Source organism: Camarhynchus parvulus, chromosome 1 (genome assembly GCF_901933205.1).
Source record: "Camarhynchus parvulus chromosome 1, STF_HiC, whole genome shotgun sequence".
Classification (NCBI taxonomy): Eukaryota; Metazoa; Chordata; class Aves; order Passeriformes; family Thraupidae; genus Camarhynchus; species Camarhynchus parvulus.
Window position 1 is genome coordinate 76,567,267 of NC_044571.1, and position 13,019 is coordinate 76,580,285.

General features: G+C 35.6%; 1 protein-coding gene across 2 annotated transcripts in view; it reads right to left on the reverse strand.

Moving 5' to 3' along the window:
• Window positions 1-13,019, reverse strand: part of CNTN5 (contactin 5) — a 604,610-nt gene that overhangs the window by 73,009 nt on the left and 518,582 nt on the right. The gene's annotated exons all lie outside the window — the stretch shown is intronic.

The window sequence follows — 13,019 nt, forward strand, 5'->3', positions numbered from 1 at the left end:
CAAATATTTTACCCTCAAATGTGTTTCGTCTTGTGCAAAGAAAGACCTGGGAGTATTACTCGGAAGACATATGAGGATAAGTGTTCTAGATACACTTGTTCAAGAAATTGTTAGGAAAGGACATTTAAGGTCTTTTCTGCCCTGCATTGAATTCCAAGACTTCCTTTAAAAGCCCTTATAAAATACAATTGGTTTAGAGCAATTTATCTCTAAACATGCTGAAAATACTCTAAAATTATTAAAATGTTCTTTCATATTTTTAAAATCCATATCATACTTTTGACCCATTTAAATTTTATATATATTTTAATATTTAAATATATTTAATAATTAAATGTATTCCTCTTTTTTTCCACACTGTTTCAATGTCAGAAATTTTCTCCTGCTGCAAAAAGGCTCCTTCTTTTCAGGAAAAGCTTTATCACAATAATTTTCTCCATGTTTCTAAGTGACAGCAATGAATTATTAACTTACTCTCTTTTACTCAGAATCTTAAGAAATAATAACTTCTGCAAGGACTGCATGATCCCTCCAGGAAAAGAAAAATACACAGGAAACTTTAGTTAGTCTAAGATATTTCTGTGTTTCACTTTTTAGTTAGAAAAGTAACATTAATACTCAAAGGCAGACCTTATCTGCAAGAGGAAAAATTCAAATAGACCAGGTGCTCAAGGAGGCAGATCTTCAGCCAGTGTAAAATAACATAATTTTATTCAACTACATGATTCTATTATGGCTTGTACTAGATAAAACACATCTCAAAACAGCCAAACTATGCTATGCTTGAAGAGTTAACATTAACTTCAGCAATATAATATAAAGAGCAGAAACTTAAATTTCATTTAAATTATATTCTTGTAAATTGAAGACTGCTAATTATATGCTTACATGGGAAGTGTTCATATGGTTATCATATGAATGTCATCTAGCTGTCATCTAGCTAAAGCACTATTGTTGTAAACTGTGTAATGATGTCCAGTCAGATGGAACCTGCTTTCCACTGTTGACTCTACAGCACTACTAGAACAGTAACTGCAGGTGGTACTTTTATGTAACACAGCAATGAAATTGAATATTTCCCTCATCTGAAAAATTCTTTCCTTTGATGTACTGTTGCTGCTTTCATGTGAATAGAAGAGCTGGATAGAAGCGAATAAATGATTGTTCTGTATTAAACCCTTGCTCTCAAGAAAAATAAAGACAAACAGTTGTTGTTCCCCCCCCCCAAAAAAAAAAAACAAAACCAAACCAAACCATTACAGTTTAAGACCCCCCACTGATGGAGGTGTTTTCTACTTTTCTACTAGTGTTCTCTCCCATTGATAGTCAGTATTGAAATGATACGGGGAGCTGAATGCCCTAATCCCAAGTAAGGAGGTAAAGGACCAGCAGTCAAACTGATGGCTGGATACTTGAGAAGGAAGCTGACTGGTGAGAATCAAATCAGCAAGAGGATTGTAAATCCTTGTAGAATAGCCAGCATGGAGGTTTGAAAAGGATAAGAACTTTCTGTGTCCCATTCATATAATGCATCAAAACACACCAAAGAAACCATATTCTTTCCTGACATTTTCAGAAATAGACAGGATAATGAGATTTATATGATCATGGTATGGGAGGGCTGAGATAGCTTTAATGGTCTACTGATAAATGCTATTAATGTAGCATTCTGTTAATTTGTTACTTTTGAATGAATTTTGCAAAACTGTTGTTTCAACCATCTCATATATCTGATCTCAGTAGTAGTACAAAGACAGAACAGATGAATGTGGCAATGTCTGCCTTATCCTCACATCAAACTCATTCCATTGTCAACTGGAGAAGCTCCAATTATATTTCTACCATATGGTAGGTACTGCTGGACTCTGGAAGATGAAGACTGATGGCTTTCATTATTATGCTGCCTCTGGACGAGTGTGCAAAGTCTGCCCCTACTGCATGTTGGTCCAGGTAGAAACTCTTTGGAGAGGAGATTCCATTAGCATGATGTGTGTTGGGCGTGGATCAATAGCTACAAGTTCTTCACTAGTTGTTTAGAGCTGTCAATATAAGATTCAGTGCTTCACAGAAATGCTGGCCTTCCAACCATTGCTGTTGTGAAATAGACCCTATTTACTCCCCGTCTAATAACCACAAGGTCTCAGCTAGACTACAAATGAGTTTGACACACTGTTTTCATGAAAGATACATGATCTAGAGGGGACACAGTCAAATAATTTTTCAGTACAAAATCAACTTCTGAAAATGGGAAAAGAATAATTTGAACATAGATTACCTCCTAAAATACATTTGCTGAGATATTTAGAGAATTTTGAGCATTTATAAGCTTGGTAGATTGTACACAATAAAAATGGCATGTATTAGTATAGCAATAGATGTGATAGAATAGAATAATTGGTCCTGCTCTGCAGTAGGATGTCCCTGCAGGCTCTCTGGTTATTCATATCAGAGATCACCATGCTGTGTCCAATAAGAGGCAGTCATTACTTCTTTGCTTAGTTCTGTCATATTTCTGAGTTTACCCTTGGAAATTCCAGCACTTCTTTTTTCTATCATCTTCACTGAGAATTCGATCTCAATAATGTGAAAGATCTCAATAATCTCTTGCTACATCCAGAAAGAAAGCAAAGGATAGAGGCAAAAAGCTATCTCATGGCTCCATTACTCCATACTACTTCACACCTTTAGACAGGAGCTTTTCAGTGGAGAAATCTGTGGGATAGAACAAGCTTCACAAAAAATGTGTGGAGTCTGCAGCACACCTGATAAACAACCTTCCATTCAGCTATAGTTCCATAATGTATCTCTAACCTATTTCTGTGATACAGCTCTGGATTTCTACATCATTTACACTCAACACACTTCCTGACTGCATCCTCGACAAGGGGTGTGCTCAAAAGGCCATACCTCTACCAACAACACCGTATTGTTTATTAAGATATTGGTGCAAGAATAGGTTTCAGAAACCTTGATTATAAATAGCAGTGCAGAGCAAAGGCCATGCTGTTCTGCAGCACATACAAAATTACTGGAGGAGAATTTGTTCTGGAAGACCGCTTTGCTGGAATACTATCTTTCCTCCTAATAATGGACAACTCTATCTAATTAGTTTTCTCTTTTAATAGTAAACCCACAGGTTAATGATCCTACTTAGAGGGTCATGCAGTGTTTAAACCTTTATGAGAAGTAAAAAATATATCTAACTAAGCTGTAAATCTGACAGATCTACACTAATTTTCTTACATTTTGTGAAAGAACCAACTTGACCTGTGTATCTAGACATCTTGCAGGAAGGAGAGACAATCAGTTCAGCAGAGAGACAGTTTAGAAGCATTGGCTCAGCACAAAAATACTTCCAGACTGTAGGAGTGGTAAATGGGATTTTGACTAAAATGAACTAGGATCTTACTGACTCCACTTTTCAGGTCAGACGAGTTCATTTTGCATTCTGTGGGGGAAATGGGTACCATGGCTGGAAAACTAGGTAAAACAAGATTTATTTTATTCTCATGTCACAAGGTGAAATACAGTCTATTAAGTGGAAAAGGCAGTTAAAAAGACACATGTTCCCTTCAGAGAACCACATTGCCACTAAGGGTGAAAAGGGTACAAAGTTCTTACTGACAAACAATTTATTGATTAGAGTTGTTTGAACCTTAGAGGCTTTAGTTTACTCTGGAATATCTTGCACTTCAGCCACAACTCAAAAATTTTGATTAGAGGTTGGAATAACAGTTCAGTAGGACGCGCTTCAGTTTAAAACTGTATCTATCTATAGCTGTATCGCTGTGCATGGAAGATAATAGATGGAATACCTGCAGTGATATAAGTTATGTGCAATAAAACATGACAAAAATAATGGAACAGGAAAAAAAAGTCAGTGACTCTATCTGTGCTACTCCACCAGACTGCTGCCAAAGATGTCTCTTGTTTTAGAATCAGGTGTCCCATGCACAGGTGACCCATCATGCACAGTGAGAAGGTCATAGACTTCTTTGGGGGAAACACTCTACATGAAAAAAATGGTGTCCTCAGGCCAAGTCTATTTTGCTTTATGCACAAACTAGCCACACACAAACTCTACATCTTGTCTCTCAGTGCATTTATTGCTTGTGCATGAATGGAAATTTGTGGTGGTCACAGGCCCCAGAGAGGAATAGGGAGCCAGCAAGAACCAATGAAAGTGCATGGAGAGAAGATGCAAATGCTAATTTTGTGGTGTTGAATGCCTACATCATTTGAGGCATTTGGATGACTCTTGGATTTCTCTTGCTTCTACCAGCCACAGGTTCTCTGATGGATGAGAATTAATGCCCCCCAATATTTATTTATCATGGTAAGTTTGGGTATACATCATTACATCCCACTGGGCAGACCACATACTCCCACATGATACAGGTTATCAGTTGTGGGTTGCTAATTTCGAGATATAAACTGTCATGGTTGCAATGCCTCACCACATTGGGGAGGATCTCATATTGGTCCATATTGGTCTAGAGGCAGAAGTAAATTTTTGTGTGGCATTAGCTATGTCACACCTACAGACTGGTGACGTGGTAGCTATGCAATCATTCAAAGATATCTGCTGTTGTAATTATAATGGGAAATTCTAATGCTAAAATCTGGCTCTTGTTTCCTGTTTGAGAAGGTCAAAGCAGCATTAGAGCATTCACATGGCACACAGCTACAAGTTTACTATTTGTCTTCATACCAACTTCTCTCATCAGCATAGAGACAAGAACATGATACTTCTTCAGTGATATAATTTCCTTATTTGCCTAAATTCTACTTCCCTTCTCAAACTTACTTGCTTCTAATTCTTTCTTCCCTAACTCTTCTTTTCTGCACAAAATAGTATGTTATGGTATTCTTAAGATGTTAAGATGTTGCCACATCTCACTTCTTCCCTAAACTTACCTATGAAGTGCATTATTGATGATAGCATGGAGTTGGGAACACAGAAAATGGGATGAAAAAGTTACTGACTCACTGGGGATAACCTGCTGCCAGATATGCAGTTGTGTCCTGTAATTATAAAGCTAGACTAATCAGAAAACACTCCCTATTTTATAATTTTATATAGTTGCGCTGTAGCAAGCTCCCTTCTCAGCATGACAGGGAGGAGTACTGAATCAACAAAGACCTCACTGCTTACTGTATAATCACATCTCACTTTTGCCCACAGAATTATTTCCAGAAATTTAAAAGAATTTAAATCTATTTTTAATAACTTTACTTGTGTACTCTGAATCTATTAGACCAGGCAACTACTTGCCAGGGACCTGGCAAGGCTAAGCTAAGTATCTAAAGGAGGTAGTGTGAATGTGTCCTTAGAGCAGGTAGTGACAGATGGCACAAGTTTGCCCATCATTTTGCAGTTCACTGTGTTGGCATCTCTCTTTCCCTGTCTTCAGAGGTCTGGGAAAGGACACAGTCAGGGATCAGAGGCAATGAAAAGAAAGATATTTTTCCTAGGGATCCAGAGAGGACTACATACAGGTTTATTGAAACCTGATGAAAGATTGCTGAACTAAGAGCCAACCTGAAGGGAAGGATGAGCCTTCCTAGGACGCAGTGAATGAGGATAACCTGTTTATAGTTTCACCTTTCTGCTGCCAAGTTTTCTCAATTTAAAAAATGGCCCTTGATTTTACTTCATTTCTAAAAAAACATAGCTCCTGTGGTTCAAAGATTTTTGGTGATTTAAGCATGCTCGCTTTGATGAAAATTGCAGTCAAATCCTCAGAACTCTGTTTGACTCATGCTCCTATCACACTTGAATTCCTGCTGAACTGATATTACGCTTATAACCTCATTCATAATTTTTTCCCTTATTTTTGAGTGTTCGAACTCAGACCCTTTGCAGCGCTCTTCACATAGTTGCTTGGATATGATTATAGAATTGTTTATGGATTTTGGAAAAGTAGTATGTAAAGAGCAATTGGCCTTTTAAATCAAGATTTCACTGCTTCTTCCGTGAATAGCTGGCAAAAACAAATTGCTTTTTATAAGGAAATTTTATTTGCTGTTTTATTGAGAGTAGAAACCTAAGCTGCTATGTAGTAGTGGAGCTGTGGAAGGGAACACAGTGAGGTGGGGTCTTTGCTACAAGGATCAGACAAAAACATCCCTTTGAGAGTGGGCTATGGTTTAAAACCTTCAAAAGTAGGAAGTATTGACCTTGATAAGGCTTAGTGATACACAGAAATATATGTATATTCAAGGTGCTGCTTGACATGTTCCAAGCTCATAGATGGACTTTTATTTATGGACATTTATAAAGCACTCCAACTTATGGGCCTATCTTTACTGTGGAAACACTTTGATTTATATCTTCAAATATAGAATCTAAGGAGATTCATACTCAAATACAGACTGATAGCATGAATTGTGAAATATCTGAGCTAAATGAAATTAGCTCAATTAGCATATGTTTATAATGTGGTAACATTACCTTTATGAGCCCTGTACCACCAATTGTCCACTTGGAACATGTTCCAATACTTAAAGTAAACTTAGAAGAAAGGTGAGAACACATTTTTAATGGGCCCTGTAGTGATAGGGCAGTGTGCAACGACTTTAAATAAAAAAAGGGGAGGTTAGAACTGTGTATAAGGAAGAAATTTTTCATGATGAGGGTGGTGAAGGACTGGAAAAGGCTGCTCAGAGAGTTGGTAGAGAACCAGTCCCTGGAAACATTCAAGGTCAGGTTTGATGGAGCCCTGGGCAGCCTGATCTAGCTGAAGGCGTCCCTACTCATTGCAAGGGATACTAGGGCGTCAATTTTGGTCTGATTTCTTCTATCATTCTAGGAAAATAGGAAAATAGTTGGTAGAAAAGAAGAAAATAGTCTTAAAATAAATTACAATGTAAAAGGTTTTGCCTCATATGAAAGGAGATGCAATGAATGCAGAACAAATGCTCAGAAATTTGAGTTTAGCTGCTTCTGTGATCCAAGAAGGGAAGACACATTCTACACCTGTAGTCTGTAGTGGAACAAATGAACAGCCTACTTCTTCAGCTGCTCAGTAGGGACATGAGCAGCAGATAAATCAGTTGGCTAATCAGTTGGTCCTACTGCCAAACATGAAATAAGTATGGATTTGGGGAAATTATCAGTTCAAAGAGGTCATTAGGGAACATTATACCTGTGTGAAGAGTTTGAGACCTCTGAGTAATTTATGAACCATGGTCCATTGACCATTTTTTCATAGACTACTCTTTCTACCTAATTGTGATTTGTATCTAAAAGCTTTTTTTGGTCAGTATGGAATTAGTTGTATTTATACTTTGTTTCTTCACATTTGGTATTTATTTAAAGAAGAAAGTAATGACTACAATACCATGAATATCTTACCTTAGGCTTCATGGTTAAGCAAAGGAAATTATTAAGAGGGTTATTTTTCTTATCCCTGCACAGTAAAGGTACAAGAAAACTTTATTGTTACTTTCTAACCAATTTCTTGCAAGGGCCAGGCACTTTTCTGGGTTTCACCTAGGAAGGACAGCAGATATGAGAAGAATGGTGAGGGATAATTGGGATGAAGAAAATGTTGGACATTCTTTTGCTGCCTGTGCACCCTTAGAATGAATTCTAGCTCTTTCCTGAACTCCTCTAGAATATGGACTCTGATTCAAAATTTACAATTAGTAAAGAGGGCAAGGCAGTGTAAAATAATCAAAGAATAACACACTACACACTGAAGCACTTAGGCAATGTTGCCATAAAAAAAATAAAACAAAAAGCAAAGGGTGAGATGAAAGATTCGTGTTCACTGTGACTATAAAGAAACATTATAGCTGCAAGCTAATACCACGTCTTCTACAGCTATTTTCATCTCAAAATAAGAATGTTTATGCTGTTGATATTATACATAATTTTAACCTCAAAGCTCTAAGTTCACCACAAAACAAGGGGCTTTGAGATAAGATATAAGTTTAATCCCATTGGATACTTTTCTGATCTGGTTTCAAATCTGAGTGTTTGAAGATATAGGGTTTGAGATCTTGCTTAAGCTCAGCTATGCTTTAATTCTTACAGCTGCATGATCAGTCAAGTTTTTGTATTTTCTCTTTCTTTTTTCCTAGGTTGTCTTTGATCCAATTATAATTTTCCATTTAAAGATGAATCTTTGTAGTTCTAAGAATACTTGGAGAAGGCAAGTAGTCTTTCCTGTACCACAATAATGACAAAACCTTCCTTTCTGTTTTGCTTTTGCTTTACTATAGAAATTTAACCAGGTTGTAGGCAGCACATAAGCCTAACAAACCCTTAGAGAAATTTGTGTCCAAGTTCACCTTCTGGGAATAGGTACATTCTGAAATAAATTTTTGGCTGATGTTCAGCCCGAATTTCAAACTCAATCAGAATTCAGTAGTCCACTATTTACTTGTTTATAATCAAGAGAAAAATGTAGACCATCAAGAAATTTTTGGATGCAACACAGGTCTTGAACCATATTCTTAGCTGTGATGGTACAAATGTGTGTTTGAAGTACAAATTATACTGGTTTCCTACCCATGTGTGTGCAAATATGCATGATGGAAAAATGGAAAATATTTTAGTACCAGATAATTAATGTTTAGAGGATATTCAAGTATTCTAGGGATACTAGTCTGATATCTAACTCCATAGAATTAGCCAAGGTTCAAATTTACTACAGGATGTTATTTTTCTTTGTCCCAGATTTCTGGAATTCCTTTAGCTTTTAACAAAAATTAGCATATTTTAAAATATTTTTAGTTTTCAACAGTCTGCATCACTAGTCATATAAAAAGTGTGGAATATTTCCAGTTTGGCCACTAAGTTGAAGTAGTTTCTATGAGATGGGATGAAAGAAAAGAATAAAATTTGGGATCAAAAACAGGGACTTCAAAAATTAATTTCATAGGTTTTTGTCTAACTAAGCTTTATAGCAAGTACAAAAACTGACTTCCAAAGAAATAGCGCCAAGCCTTACTTCCTCCTCTTTATAACTCATTTTATACAACAATATACTTATGTATGGAAATTTGTCTAAATAAATCGTTGGTGCTTGAACAGAAATCCTGAATTGTTATTGGAGTAATATTTTCATGTGGAAAACATTGCCTGTTGGGAAAAAGTTACCATCTTTATCAGAAAATATTAAATAAAATAAATTTAAAATATTTCCATTTAAATTAGGCCTGTGTTAGTTGAGATTTACAGATTAATTGGTTCATTTAAGGCAATATGCCTCTTTCTAATTAATTACAGAATTACCATTTTCATCTTTTTAAATGCCAAATTAATTAATCACCATGTTTAAACAACTAATGTCTTGGCAATTAAATAATGACTTGTGCTTCATTGTATGGAGCTACACTAGTTCTTGGTCTTCATGTTGGGACACTAGCCATAAGATTCCATTTCATTTGATCTAATTAATAGGAAACTGTTAAAATTAAACACACAAATGCAGAAATTCAATTTAAAGGTTCATAAGCCTGATCAAAGAAACAAAGACGTAGACAAATGCACTGGAAAACATCTGCTTAAAATGGAAACAGGGCTGATTGTTAAAAATATCTTGCAAAGCAGAGGCATATTTAATTAGCATTTGCTATATACAGCTCTGAAACTTATGGAAAAATTGTGTATATTCTAATTCTGAGTGTCTCTGGATCTTACTTTCCCATTTCACAATTTCACTGTGGATCACTTCCTTTCATAAATTTGAGGCAGAACAACAATAGGTGTTTCCATCCAATTATCCAAAACTCATTATTAAGGGTTTATGATATTCTTATGTTTTTATTTTGTTTTCCAGTGGCATGGGAGGATGGACTACTTAATTCGAACAAAGTTTACTGATACTTGATTTTTGTTTAAAAACCCCAACAATTCTGAATCAGCAGATTGCTTTTGTGCTTCAGTGTTTTCTAACACAGCTTCAGCACACTTGGTATCAGAACAAGCAATCTGAAAGTGGATTTACTGTCTTGTGAGTCACAGCCACAGGAGGACCTTCTCAAAAGCAACAAAATTTCACCAGTGTGGAGCACTGCTACTACAGCTCCTATTGCTCTCCTGAACTCTCTATTTGACTGACTTTCTAATTTTAATAGAATAGATTTGAACTCAGTTCATGTAGGGAGTGAAATCTGGCTTGTACCACATTATGGGAGTTTGGATGTATACACGTATTATTTAAAATCAATATGTTAACATAGTAGGAAAAAATATTTCATTTTAACATACTAATGGAATTTTCCCCTAATGGATGCTTTTCACATTTGATACAAAATTCTTCTTGGTAATAGCTAAGATATCTTATTTAATGAATGTAATAACTGCTTTAAGTTTTCCTTTCACCTTCCTGCCTTTGACAGAGAAACTTCCTCTGTTTCAAAGTGGAAAAGACTGACAAGCCAGTGGGACATGATAACTTTCTCATCATTATTACAAAAAATTCAATATTATAGTTCAATTTCAAAAGTTTTTGAGATGCAAAACACCTGTAATATGCACAGTGAAGATGTAGTCAGAAGAAGCCCGGTGGTAACAAATTTACCTGAGTGCTATAGGCTGTTCAGTGGTTCTACTTGGAACTGGACAATCACCCTGCCAATGAATATAAATACATGGTTCTGTCATTATTGTCATACACACTTAAATACTTTTGGTGTTCCAAAAAGCCCTGCTTCCAGCCACCACAGTATTTGTTTTTAAATTTATATAAGAAAACACTTTTGTGATACTTTTGGGAGGAAAAGTAAAATACTTCCCCTTCCAGCCTGTCTATTCCCTCAAAATGGGTACAATTAAATCTTGTAATAGGCAGACCACATGCATGGCATTTAACACCTTGATATTAGAGCCTGAATTCAGCACATATGCTCAGAATAAGCTATGGATGGAAAAAATTTTCACCTTTGTGTTCATTACTGTCTTTCTACCAAATAGAGAATCCTGTGAATGGAGCTCACATATTTTTTGTAATCCATCATGTGGTAACTATGGCAGCACCTGCTTCTATTTAACCGTGGCTTCTTTCAATAAGTATTAATATGAAGCAATACCACAACTAGTTGATTTGTAGAGACCCATCAATCTAGAAGACAAAAAACCAGTAGCTCCCTATAGATTTGGAATATCTACAGAAAGTAATCCCAAAACTTTATTTAATTTTTGACTGTATTATTTGGCTAACAAAGGAATTTTCCTTTCCCTTGCACTATTTCTATCCTTAGACCTTCATTGTGCAGTAATTCTGGATTAAAAATTCAGTCATGCAATAACTAAGGATTTCCCACAATCCTTTCATAAATATTTTCTAAAAATATGTTGATTTTTCTTCTTAGGTTCATTCTAATTAATGTATTTAGGGTAAAGACAAAGTCATCTGTTTTCTCCTTTGAACACAACAAAAAGTCTTTTGTGCATTATTATAAAAAGGAGATAGACAATAGAGAGAGGGGTTCCTTTCCTTCCTAGATTTAAATACCTGTTGTTAGTACAGATGTGTGGGGTGTGATTATATAAATAGACTTTTCTACATTTATTAAACATACATTTTATCTTTATAAAGCACAGAAACATTTTTGTTTGAAAGCAGCTGTCTAGTTCAAGCTCAAAAGAAAAGAATCCAGAATTTCAATATCTGCAGTGACATAAAAAGGTCTCTACCATTGCATGAGAAATAAAAAAAATCACTCTGAGAGATTGATAAAGTGTATGCTCAAACATGGAAATAGAAGTGTCATCTTCATTTATTATTTTCAACTAAAAAATAAGTAATATTCAAGGACTGAGCAACCTAATTCAAATTCCCAGCAGTGGTACATACATGATTTTGCCAGACCCAGCTGAGTAAACTAAATAAATTGTTTCTAAAGTTAACTCAATAAAAGAGAAATCTGTGGGCACAGAACAGTGTATTTGTAACTGCATAGATAATGGTGACAAATAAGTCACATACTGAAATCAAATAAATCTTGAGCAGTAATGAACAATGAACTGAATCTTATAGCACATTAAGGAACCTACCCAACAAAGTGAATGAGGTGCCATTATGTTAGACATATTTGAACTAAACCCAGACAAATGACCATGCATTCGAAAGTTTGAAACCAAATTACACCATGCTGAAAACAAAGGGTGCAGAAACATCTGGAATATGTACTGATTGTTCATAGATTAGATATATACAAAACATTCCTTAGGATATATGCATTTTCTCTTCCTCTCTTTCTGTAATTTCTACATCTAGACATCTATTTAAGCCACAGTTAAATCTGTGTTTTTCTTCTGACTGCTTCCTTGTTCACTTGCTTCTTTGTCTTTTGAAACTTTTCATCTTTGACTACCATTAGAGGGATGCAACTCCTCCTCTGAATCCATGATTATTGCTTTCCTAAAAATAAGGGATAGCTGGAAGAGCATTTAAGAAGGGAAAGAAATGGACAGTTTGATGTTCAGAAAGGAGTGAGTGGCTAAAATGAGGAATTTTGGACCATGCCAAAGACTGCTCACATACAGCTAGGCAGATGGATGGGCAGACTGGCATTTATACTAAATTGTATGTATCTGCAAATATGAAGAATGAAAAGGAAGATTGGGTTTGAGAAGTTTGAGAACAGATATTCAAACTCGGCACTCAGTCATGCAACTTAGATGACTGCCTCAGTCCTGGCATGTCTTGACACTTTCTCTGACTTTTGATACTAAAAATAATAAAGAGAAATCACTGTGATATTACCTGCCTCAGCATCCAGCGAAGTTTATATGAGTCGTACTCATATAGGCAGGAATTCTCTCCATTAAAAAAGAAAAAAGGAAAAAATAGAAAAAAAAAGAGAAATATTTTATGCTGTTCTAAAACCCTGTCTTGGACTTTCTGCTCCTCACCACACTCAAAAAAGTAAAAATTGCATAAAAAATGCAGATCTTTTTAATTTCACCGTGTGTTAATCTAGGACAGAAGTCTGCAACTTTGCTATCATTAATAGCAAAGTTATTAAACCTATTAAAGCATTAAAACTATCATTATACAATG